At 37.6% G+C, this 13313-nt stretch overlaps 1 protein-coding gene across 18 annotated transcripts in view; it reads left to right on the top strand.

Annotated features, from left to right (window-relative positions):
• The window catches only part of PARD3 (par-3 family cell polarity regulator), a 766077-nt gene that overhangs the window by 92077 nt on the left and 660687 nt on the right, over positions 1 to 13313 (top strand). The gene's annotated exons all lie outside the window — the stretch shown is intronic.

Below are 13313 nucleotides of genomic sequence, written 5' to 3'. Positions count from 1 at the left end.
ATTCTTCATTGTAATGAGGTGATGAGCCTTGAGCAGACTTTGGCCACGCTCTCCTGTGTTGACTTATAACATAGTTATGGAATGGCTTGACTGCATGCACAGTTGTACATCATGGCCAAGAAGTAGCACAAGGTAGGCTGAACTAGCACAGTTATGGCCATGGGTTGGAGGATTGTAAAATCATCTGGGCATGGTCCTGCTGGGGCTTTCTCTCATTGCCCCCCTTTGCCTCATCCATCACCAGCTCCTCCTCTTGGTGAGCTGGGTAAGCACAGCTCTTGTGTCTTGTTTACTCCTAGCATGCATGGTTCCTGCCTCAGATTTGGTGCATGTCTTATGTTTTCTTGAAATCTAAAGAGAAAAGGATAACTTTCAGCTACCATATATTATGTACATTGAAAGCTGTATGATTTACCACTACCTGCTATTGTGGGTTTTGTCTTTTGTAGCTACTGTGGGCCAGGAACACATTGGGTCAAAACTGCAGAACTTTTCTGCCCATTTATGATTTGCTGCTATTTTTCTTGATGCCATTTATCTGTTTTGAGCTTTCCAGTGAGCCAGGAGTAGGTGACTCTCAAATTCTTTTCCTGAGGTCCACACGAAGAGTACCATCTAAAGATTTGAATTATACTGATTTTATTGTGTGGTTCAGCTCCAAAGCTTAAGGTACTACAGACATCTATGGAGTTTTAAAAAGCCATAATATGTATTAATAAGGGATGAACTAATGTTGTATTAATCTTTCATTACTTTCCTCTTCCTTGTTCAATCTTTTTTTTTTCAAGATTTTCTTTATTTTTAGAAAGAGGGGAAGGGAGGGAAAGAAACATGGATATGTGAGAGAAACAGTTGGTTGCCTCTCGTGCACCCCCTAATGTAGACCTGATCCACAACCCAGGCACGTTCCCTGACCAGGAATCAAACCAGTGATCTTTTGGTTCACAGGCCAGCACTTAGTCCACTGAGCCACACCAGCCAGGACTCCCATTCTCTCCCTCCCTCATTTCTTTCTTGGATTTTTTCCTTCTATGACAATTATATAGCTACTTATGAGGAAAAGTAAACATACAAAGAAGGAATTAATCACCTGTAATGCCATTGTTGCTCTGAGTTCATTACTGTTGCATTTGAGTGGCCTTTGCATCCTGACCCCTCTTTTTCTTCAGATATAGACACATACATACTTTATGTTTTAAAGAAAAAGGATTGGATAGTAGCCTGTATTTTGTTTATGAGTTGATGATAAATAATTTTCATGTCCATCAACCATAGCACATTGAAGTCACATGGATCTTCATTTGTACTTGCTAACATGCCGGCATGTATTTTTGTTTTACGTATCTGTGTACTCTCTTAATGCACTTGCTTGGTATTGCACTTACTGTGGAGACAGCTGAGGTGTTGTCTGAGGACTTGCATCATCGGATCTGTGCTGTGAGCAGCTGTGATGAGCACTTGTTTCTCTCTATCTGTGTTTCCTATTTGATGGTTCACAGACATAGCTTTCCCTTGAGTTGGTGCCATCCCACTTTACATACTGACTTTCTGCCCTTCAGTAGAGGGAATGAGAACCAGTATCTAAGATTGCCTCTGAGGTGTTTCCAGCTCTGTGTGTTGTTTGGAATAACCCACTGTGGATATTGAGTTGTTATATGAGTAAGTTTGGTGGGACTGTGACATGTACTTTTGGGAACACTGCGCTGAATGGATTCATTATATTTAGCACCATATAATAATGCCTTATAGGTTTACAAAATACAGATTTTGCTTTCTCACTGTTCTTTCCTGCACCCTCAGTCAACAAACACACTCTAAACAAATTCCACATGGTAAGTAGGTAAAATGCTAAAATGAAGACATGTACAGTATAGTTAGAAAAAATATTCTGAAATGTATTGAAACTTATGCCCCATAAATGGCATTTTTTGGTGGATGTTTCATCATTTGAAAATAATGTATATTTTACAATTGTTGGATTAAGTGTTTTATGAAGATCAGTTACATTAAGGTGGTCAATATTTTTGTTAGATCTTTGGGGTAATTTCTTACTCAGTAACTTCAAATAACACACTCTAGCAAATTAACTATGAGATCACAAATAAAAACCAAGGATAAGGCAAACTAAACTGATCTTCTACAATTATTGCATATTAAATTCATAAGTTATTTAATAAATTATGTTTTAGATTTTGCTTTCTTGTGCAGATTTGATGATGAATAAATTTTCTAGAGTCTCTTGTATTTCTTACACAAGTTAAAAAAATCTTTTAATCTAACAAAAATGTTTTAAATAGTAAGTGAAATAAATTTTTAGATAATTTTATATGATACAGTTTTTAAATTCAGTTTTCAGGTAGAGAAGTACTAGACAGTATAATGTACCACAGACTGAGATACCTTTAAATTTTATTTGTCCAGAAATACTTTAAAATATATATATGATTATTTAAAATGTTTTGAATGAGCTTTCGAGATTAAAGGGTTCATTTTATGCTGTAACTGTGAAACATTCTATGAATAATGCAGAATTGCAATGTCTGATTCCCTCACGTATTTTTTAGGTGAGGTAATTCACACAGTGTATGGTCAGTTGCATGCCTGTTCCATGGCTCTGAAGTTTGATTGTGATCTAATCACACTAACAATGTTTTTAATTCTTTTGGTCAACTACAGTGAGTAAAGATCTCGACACCTGCTTTTAGGCTAAAAAAACATTATAGATCTCCTAAACAATAAAATGCCTCTAAAAACAGTTTTCTGTTTTATGAAAAACCCTTGGCCACTTGTTTAAAGCCCGGATACCTGGCCCAGGGTGGTAGGTTGTCTGTGGGGCAGGCCTGCATATCTGTAGTTTGTAATCCTCCAGGGGCACTGAGGCTCACTAAACTCTGTAACCATGGGTTTAATGGCCTTGTAGTGAAGAAAATTGTCTCATAGTGAAAATCTTATGGTCACTGTGACTTTGTGAAATTCTGAGAAATTGGGTTTAAGAGGCAATTGAAGTATTTAACCTTAATCATAATTTTGCTCTAATAATCACTTTTTAATTATTAGGATATTATTTTATTTTCTTTTACTGACAAGTGACATAAACAACTTTGAACTGTGAAAAGACCAGAGTTGAACCCAAAGAGGGGGCACCCCAACAGTAGAGACAGAGAGACAAATTTCACTTTGCTATAGCAGAGAAACTAAAAGTTACTCTATACTTGTGTATTTTTCATTATTCTCACATCTTTTATATTTTAATAATATCTTTGTATTCCTCATTTTTCTGTATAGGCTTCTTTGCCTTGGCGGGTTATATTGTATCATTTGACAGGTTTCCACTGTTCTCTCTTTCACAGTGTATTGTTAATTTTCTATACTTCACGTTACTTGTGTTACCTTAGCATACTGTTCGAAGGTCTATACCCCCTATTCATGTTATCCAGATCACATAGAGTCTGTCATATGATTGTTATGACAGACTGTCTAATATTATTGTAAATAATAGCTGTTCTATACAACTGTAAATACTTCACAACACACCTCCTGGATCTTAGCCCACTTCACAGTCTCCTGAACTCTATTACTGTAGTGGTTAACTCTATTTGTTTCCACAGTACACCTGTTTACTATCCTTTCCTCTCACCTTACCTCAGAATCTGACCTCCCGCAAGCTTATTGCTGTCTATATCCAACTCACCAGCATTCACTCCCCAACAACACACTTATCTTTTGTCCATCCTTTCTTAAAAGTGGCTAGTTGGGTTGAAGATTATGGTTAACACTATACACAGCCTAAAATCTTCTATCTCTTCTCTACCAGATGCTACTGTAAATAGCACAGAATACTCTCCTGCTGTCATAAACCATGTTGCCTCCCCCTCCAACTGATCACACACACACAAAAAGGAGTAGGTGAACTCCAGGATACCCACTGGAAGAGGAAACCCAACAACAAAGGAACCACCAACATAACAACATAAGAAGGCAAAGGAGGGAGTAGAAACCACACAAACCTCAATCCAAGACCTATCTGGAAATACATCTAAACAGCGGATAAACCTACCCAGTACAAACAACTGAACAAGAGCAAAAGAGAATCCTTAAAACCTTGTAGACATGGAAGAACTAGCTTCAACACAACCTGCCCTAACCAGTACAACAAATTAAAACAGGTGGTGGCCATAGGGACCATCAGTTAACCAGGTGGTGGGAAGGACCCACAAAAGAAAGACCCCAAAACAACCAAAACCCAAAGACAAACACACAGCCAGCTTAAACAACAGACCAAGACAAGTGACCTTGGGAGATCAAGGAGACTACAGCACCAAAGTTCACAAGTATTTTACCACAGAAGTTCACATCATAAACCCAAGAAGCCAGAACAAATGAATTTAAGAAGCTGAAGCTGACAAGAAGAGTGTCACAAACAATGGGAAGAAAATGAAACAATCCCCAAATGAAAGGAAAGGAGGAAATTCTCAGAAAGAACAAGGGATAGAAAACCTATTTGAGAAAGTAATGAGGGAAAACTTTCCTAATTTGATGAGAGAATAAGTCACAAATCTAGGAATCACAGAGAGTCCCAATCAAGAGGAACCCAAAGAGGCCCACTTCAAGACACATCATCATTAAAATGGCAAAATTCCAAGATAAAGAGAGAATCTTAAAGGCAGCAAGGGAGAAAAAGGAAATAACATACAAGGGAGCCCCAAGAAGGTTAGCTACTGACTTCTCAATGGAAACACTCCAAGCAAGAAGAGAATGGTAAAAAGTACTCCAAGTAGTGAGAACCAGAGGCCTATAACCAAGGCTACTTTACCCAGCAAGGCTCTCAATCAAGACAGAAGGCCAAATAAGGAGCTTCCAAGACAAAAGAAGTCTAAAAGAATATGCCTCCACCAAACCATCTCTGCAAGAGATGCTAAAAGGACTGCTTTAAAGAAAGGAAGGAAAAGAGGGACACAGAGAAGAACACAGGTACAAAAATGGCAATGAATAAGTACCTATCAACAATAACATTTAACATAAATGGATTAAATGCTCCAATCCAAAGAGAGAATAGCTGAATGGATAAGAAAGCATGACCCACACATATGCTACCTACAAGAGACCCACCTCAGGACAAAAGACCATCACAGACTAAAAGTGAAGGGCTGGAAACAAATTTCTCAAGCAATGGATAGGAAAAAAAGGCTGGGATAGCAATACTCATATCAGACAAAACAGACTTCAAAAAAAAGGGCCATAAAGAGAGACCCAGAAGGTCACTTAATAATACTCAAGGGAAGAATCCATGAAGAAGACATAAATATTATAAATATATATGTACCCAACATAGCAGCACTCAAATATATAAAGAAAATCTTAGAGAACTTCAAGAAAGATATTGACAGCAACACAATTATAGTAGGGGATTTTAACACCTTACTGTCAAAAATGGACAGACCTTCCAAACAAAATATCAACAAAGATATTGTGGCATTGAACAGCGCCCTAGATAAAATGGACTTAACTGATATAAATAGAGCCCTTCATCCCAAAGAAGCTACATACACATTCTTTTCAAGTGCACATGGAACATTTTCAAAGATAGACCACATGATAGGACACAAAACAAGTCTCAGCAAATTCAAGAAAATTGAAATTGTACCAAGCACTTTCTCTGACCACAAGGAACTGAAACTGGAAACCAACCCCAAAGGAAAAAAACCAAAACACCCCAAATCATGGAGATTGAATAGCATGGTATTAAACAATGAATGGATCAAGAATGAAATTAAAGAAGAAATCAAAAAAATTTCTGGAAACAAATGAAAATGAACTCACAGCAACCCAAAACTTATGGGACACAGCAAAGGCAGTCCTGAGAGGGAAGTTCATAGCAATACAGGCCTACCAAAAATGATAGAAACATTTCAAACAAACAGCCTAACTCTACACGTACAAGAACTGAAGGAACAACAACAAAGACAGCCCAGAGCAAGTAGAAGGAAGGCAATAACCAAGATCAGAGAAGAGTTAAATGATGTAGATACTAAAAGCACAGTTCTAAGGATCAATGAATCCAGAAGCTGGTTCTTTGAAAAGATAAACAGAATGTACAAGCCTTTAAGTAGGCTCATGAAGGAAAGGAGACAGAGGACCCAAATAAACACAATCAGAAATGAAAGAGGAGAGATTACAAGTGACACCACAGAAATACAAAAGATTGTAAGAAATTACTGTGAAGAACTGTATGCCAGGAAATTTGAAAACCTAGGGGAAATGGACAAATTTCTAAGAAAATATAATTTTCCAAAACTCAATGAAGAAGAAGCGGAAAACCTGAACAGACCAATAACAGCAGATGAAATTGAAGCAGTAATCAAAAATCTCCTGAAGCACAAAAGCCCTGGACCAGATGGTTTCACAGGAGAGTTCTACAAAGCATTTAAGGAAGAGCTAACCCCTATACTTCACAGACTATTCCAAAAAATCCAAAATGATGGAAGACTCCCAAATTCTTTTTATGAAGCCAGCATCATCGTAATTCCAAAACCAGATAAAGACACAACAAAGAAAGAAAACTTCAGGCCAATATCACTGATAAACATAGATGCTAAAATCTTCAACAAAATATTGGCAAATCGCATCCAACAGTAAATTAAAAAGATCATTCTAGAGGTTGTGGGGAAAAGGGGACCTTAGTTCACTGTTGGTGGGATTGCAGACTGGTACAACCATTATGGAAGAGAGTATGGAATTTTCTCAGAAAAATAAAAATCAACCTGCCTTTTGACCCAGCAATTCCACTGCTAGGATTATATCCCAAGAATCCTAAAACATCAATTTCCAAGAACCTATGCACCACAATGTTCATAGCAGCACAATTTACAATAGCCAAGAGTTGGAAGCAACCTAGGTGCCCATCAGTAAATGAATGGATCCAAAAATTGTGGTACATATACACAATGGAATTCTATGCAGCAGAGAGAAAGAAGGAGCTACTACCCTTTGCAACAACATGGATGGAACTGGAAAGCATTATGCTGAGTGAAATAGTCCAGGCATTGAAAGACAAATACCATATGATCTCACCTTTGACAGGAAGCTAAAGAATAAAACAAACAAGCAAACAGAATAAAAACAAAGACACTGAAATAGAGAACAGGTGGGCAGCGACCAGAGGGGAGAGGGAAGGGAATTTAAGGGGAAAAAGGGGGAGGGATTTTGAGGAACAAGTATGAAAGACACAGGGATGAGGACTGGGGAGGGGGGAAATGGGAGGGAGGTGGGGAGACAGGGCGGGGGGGGGCTGGGATCGGAGAAATAGACAAAAAAAATGTACTTGAAAAATAATTAAATAAAAATTAAAAAAAAAAAAGATCATTCACCATGACCAAGTGGGATTCATCCCTGGGATGCAAGGATGGTTCAATATTCACAAGTCAGTAAATGTAGTACATCACATAAACAAAAGCAAAGACAGAAATCACATGATCATATCAATGCATGTGGAAAAAGCTTTTGATAAGGTACAACACCCATTTATGTTAAAAACAGCAAAGTGGGAATAGAGGGAGTATTCATCAACATAATAAAAGCCATATATGGGAGACCTACAGCCAACATCATACTCAATGGGCAAAAACTAAAATCTTTTCCACTAAGATCAGGAACAAGAAAAGGTTGTTCATTCTCACTACTTCTATTCAATATAGTATTGGACGTTTTATCCACAGCTATCAGACAAGAAAAGGAAATATAAGGCATCCAAATTGGAAAGTAGGAAACAAAACTGTCTTTGTTTGCAGTTGACATGATAGTGTACATGGAAAGTCCTACAGACTCTACCCAAAAACTGCTCGACCTAATAAATGAATTAGGCAAAACAGTGGGATACAAAGTCAATATCCAGAAAAAAGGCATTTTTATATACCAACAATGAATTAGCAGAAGCAGAAATCAAGAAAAAAAACTTCATTTGATATAGTAAAAAGAAAAATACCTGGGAATAAACCTAACCAAGAGGTAAAGGACCTGTACACAGAGAACTACACAACACTGAAGAAAGAAATCAAGGAAGAGACAAACAAATGGAAACATATACCTTGTTCATGGATTGGAAGAATTAACATCATCAAAATGTCCATACTACCCAAAGCAATTTACAGATTCAATGCAATACCTATTAAAGTACCAATGACATATTACACAGACATAGAACAAACATTTCAAAAATTTGTATGGAACAATAAAAGACCCAGAGTAGCTGCTGCAATTTTGAGAAAGAAGAGCAAAATAGGAGGGATCACAATACCTGATACCAAACTGTATTACAAGGCCACTGTAATCAAAACAGCCTGGTACTGGCATAAAAACAGGCACATGGACCAATGGAACAGAACAGAGAGTCCAGGAATAAACCCAAGCTTCTACAGGCAATTAATACTTGACAAAGGGGCAGCAACATAAAACGGGATAAAAATAGCCCCTTCAACAAATTGTATTGGGAGAACTGGACAGCTACGTGCAAAAAAAATGAAACTCAAGGACCAACTTACAACATACACCAGAATAAATTCAAGGTGGATAAAAGACTTAAATATAAGCCGTGACACCATTAAATTCCTAGAGGAGAACATTGGCAGGAAAATCTCAGATATTTCACGCAACAACATTTTTACTGATATGTCCCCTAGAGCAAGGGGCACAAAGGAAAGAATTAACAAATGGGATCTCATCAAAATAAAAACTTCTGCATGGCTAAAGAAAACAATATTAAAATAAAAAGAGAACCAACTATATGGGAAAAGATATTTGCAAATGATACCTCAGACAAAGGTTTAATCTCCAAAATATACAAGGAAGTTACACACTCCATTGTAAGAAGACAAGCAACCCAATTAAAAATGGGCAAATGATTTGAACAGATACTTCTCCAAGGAGGACATCCAGAGGATCCAGAGACATATGAAAAGATGCTCAATATCACAACCTATCAGAGAGATGCAAATTAAAACCACAATGAGATACCACTTTACACTGGTCAGAATGGCCATCATAAACAAAGCAACAAACAAGTGTTGGAGGTGTTGTGGGGAAAAGGGGACCCTATAGAGTGCTGCAACCACTATGTAAAACAGTATGGAATTTTCTCAGAAAACTAAAAATGAATCTGCCTTTCGACCTCGCAATTCCACTGCTAGGAATATATCCTAAGAACCCTGAAACACCAGTTGAAAAGAACCTATGCACCACAATGTTCATAGCAGCACAATTTACAATAGCCAGGAGACGGAAACAATCTAGGTGCTGGTCAGTAAATGAATGGATCCAAAAACTGTGGTACATTTACACAATGGAATTCTTTGCAGCAGAAAGAAAGAAGGAGCTCCTACCCTTTGCAACAGCATGGATGGGACTGGAAAGCAGTATGCTGAGTGAAATAAGTCGGGTGGTGAAAAACAAATACCATATGATCTCACCTTTATCAGGAACCTAAAGAACAAAATGAACAAGCAAACAAAATATAGTCAGAGACACTGAAATAGAAGACAGGTTGACAGGGAGCAGAGGGGAAAGGGGAGGGAATTCCAGGGGTAAAGGGGAAGGATTTACAGGAACTAGTATAAAGGACACATGGACAAAAAGTAAGGGAGGTGGCAATGGGAGGGAGGTGGGGAGCCTGGGGAGGGGTGTGCTGGGATGGGAGTAAAAGACAGAAAAACTGTACTTGAATAACAATTAAAAAAACAAAAAACAAAAACAAAAATAAGTAGTCCATAATAAACATGGCCACAAAAGCTGCTTTATGGTAAATTGCATCTTTAAAGATGCTTATCTTAACTTTTCCTTTTTCTCTTATCTTGAGTGAAACATGTAAAATCTAACATGTATATAGTAAAGCATCATCATCACACAAAGGAAAAAAAAGGATGGTAGATGATTGTTGGTTTCTGCTTCATTAATATTCCCCGAAGAATTGTGTAGAAGTCATTTTAAGTGACCCATGGAATCATCCCATCCATTCATTCACACATTTATTCATAGAGGACAGAAATCATGTAGAAAGTAGCAGATCTTTTTCTCCTGGATTTTTAAGGAAAAGGAGCATATTTGGTATCCTCTGATGCATCTGTGGGTCTGTCCAGAAAGTATTCAGTTGCACAATTTGAAAAATAAGGATATTTATTGAAGAAGATAAAAGCTGGAAGACATATTGTACATAAGACACAATCCTCTTGAATGTTGGCACCTTGGGACCTCACATGGTTCTCCTGATTGCCATCAGGTGCCCTGTCTTATTTTCCTGATTCTCACCAGGAAAATCTGCTCTGAAATCTCTTTTCTACCAAAAGTAATTTTAGTTTTTGGAAAAGCCAGAAGTCTCAGGGCACCGAATCTGGGCTGTAGAGGGGCTGAGTCTCCTGGGTGATTTGATGTTTCATCAAAAAACTCTTTACAAGATATGATGTATGAGCAGGTGCATTATTGTGATGAAGGTAGCAGTCACCAGTTGTCCTTAGCTGCAGCCTTCTGAGTCATCCAAATATTTTCTGTGGAGGAATGTGGAAGCTTAACACAAAATTTGATGCAGATTCATTGCTCTGTTCACTTAGTCATTTTGAATGTGATGGCCACACAGTACACCTGCTTACTCAATGGCATCTACTGCCCCCACTGACCAGTACAGTTAAGTCATTATTGTTCACACATGTGCATTCCAGTCCATTCTCCTTGGTTTCCAGGTTACATTGATGTCACACAGTCTGTGTTCATTATATTAACAATGGCTGGACTTTTTCTGTACAGACCTTGTATAATTTCAGAATAAGCCAACGAATATAATAAGTAAATTTTTATTCAGTCTTGTGTGCTATATATTGTGGCACGTTATGGCCACACCTTTACTTCACCTCTGCAAGGTAGATGGTAGTGTCCCCATTTTAAAATAAAGGGAGAACCAAATATGTTTTCTAAAGTTACAGATCTTTTTTGTAACTTTGGTGTACTTCCTGTACTTAAATAACAAACATTTAAATTGTTGGTTGGGATTACAGAAAGAGGCTATTTTGGCTAGTAAAATATGTGGCTTTTAACTTTCATTTCATCAGATTGGTGTGTGTTTTTACTACTATTAAAATTTCAAAAGTTTAGTGTCATATATAATTCTACCACAGTTTATATTTATTGATACCCCTTGCTCATATATCATACTAAAATTATAGCATTTGTTAGAGCAAAGGTTAAGCATATCTTATGGATTCACTCATTTCTTCATTCATTCCTTTCTTCTGATAGTGTTTCGACAAGTGCGTTTCATTCCCCAATATACTTGAGAAACATTGGGAGGTGCTGAGGATGTTTGGAGGCTGAAAGTTCTCTCATATGCAGGGGCGTCCAACCTTTTGGTATCTCTGGGCCACACTGGAAGAAGAAGAGATGTCTTGGGCTACACATTAAATACACTGCAACATGTTATCACAAAGAAAAAATATCTCATAATGTTTTAAGTAAATTTATGATTTTATGTTGGGCCGCATTCAGAGCCATCCTGAGCTGTATGTGGCCTGGAGGCTGCAGGTTGAACACCCCTGATAGTTTTCCTTAAAGTGAGGAAGATAGACTGTGAAGTGTGCGAGTCTGGGATGCAATAGAGTACAGGTGGGTGGGTGGGGTGGTACTCGAAACCTGTTGAAACGGACCTCTCTGACGAGACAGGAGGTGTGAACTTCTTTGGATAAGAAGGAGCCAAATCTACGAACAGCTGGGGTCAGAGGAGTCTAGGCAGAGGAAGCAGCTTGTACAACAACCTGAAGTAGATACATGGTTGAGGTTTGTTCATGGATTCAAAGGGGATACTGTTGCTGATGTGCAGTGCACAGCTGGAGGAGGGAAAGAGGTGGGGTTGCAGAGGAAGTCGGGTGGGGGGGGTGTTATTAATGGTGATATTAAGCAATTTTGAGGTTTGAAACTAAATACAAAAAAAGCCACTGATTATTAATGGTGATATTAAGCAATTTTGAGGTTTGAAACTAAATACAAAAAAAGCCACTGAACCGTCAAACTGTGGAGTGACATCATTAGATGTATACTTTTAGAAGATGTATACTTTTAGAAGATGTATACTTTTAGAAGATGTATACTTTTAGAAGATTGCTTTGGAAAGAATGCATTGTAGATGGGCAAGAGAGGGGAGAAAGACCAGTAAGCGGGTTGTCACCCAGGGAATAGATGCTGGTGTTTGAGCCTAATATAGACTTGGGGATATATGAATGGAGTTGAGGTATGTTTTGGAGTTAGATTTTCCAGGATTTCAAGCTGTGAAGAATGAGGATAAAGAAGGTGTGAAGGGTGACATTTAAAGTTTTAACCGGAGCAAACTGGGTGTGGGATATAGAGGTTCCATTTATTATTGATGGGGGTAGGAAGATTCTGTTTACTGTCGGGGGTTCATTTAGGTTGAAGAGTTAAGGAATGGGATAAGGGTTGGAGATAGTCAGTGTCCTTCCTATTGGGACATTTAAACTAGTTTTGAATGCCTTTAAGACATCCAAGAAGAGGTGTCAGTGAGTCATTGACATATAAGTCTAAAGCTCAAGGGACAGATAGAGTTGGAGATACAAATTTGTAAATCATACTTTAGGAGTGGGCAAGAGTAGGTTAATAATAATAAATGACAATACAAGAATAGACTTTTGTGTACTCACAACCGTAAACTTACTTTTGCCTACCCTGCCTGTAGAAAAGATGGTAAAGATATGCCAAAAACAGTTTTTGCACATTGCAAAAATTTGTAATAATCCTGACCTAGAGTAATCTTTATTAGTTTCTCTGATGGTGTACATCCTTGACTTAATACATGCCTTGACTGTGATGGAAAATGGTAATACATTTTAATTAGGAAGTTAGTATAAAATGTGGAAAAGTTGTCTTGCATCAAAACATTTGAATGAGAATGTCTCAAAATTTAGATTTTGAGGAAAAAAATGAATTTAAAAGACTAAAAAGTGCCAGTGAAGGGAGATTACTTTTTAGACATTAGACAATGGTACTATTATTTCTAAAATGTGTACAGAAAACCACAGTCAGAGAGTCTCTAGAAATTTATGAGTGTTAAAACCACTTGACATTAGATGGCAAGCACTTGACTGCCACCTAGGAAAAAAGCATTTATTATAACAGGCATTTAGTATAAAATCAGAATTCTACATGGAATAGGGAGAATTCTGCCATGGCTTGCTTTGAAATGTCTAGTACATTGCTTGACTTTTACAAAAAATTGATAAGCAAGACTTTTTAAGAGGACGGTCATGTGATGACTTTGCTATCAGGCA

The sequence above is a fragment of the Artibeus jamaicensis genome, unplaced genomic scaffold, assembly GCF_021234435.1.
Source record: "Artibeus jamaicensis isolate MK-2021 breed Jamaican fruit bat unplaced genomic scaffold, CSHL_Jam_final contig_515, whole genome shotgun sequence".
Lineage (NCBI taxonomy): Eukaryota > Metazoa > Chordata > Mammalia > Chiroptera > Phyllostomidae > Artibeus > Artibeus jamaicensis.
Note: the sequence above shows the minus strand (reverse complement) of the source record. Positions and strands in the feature narration are given on the sequence as shown.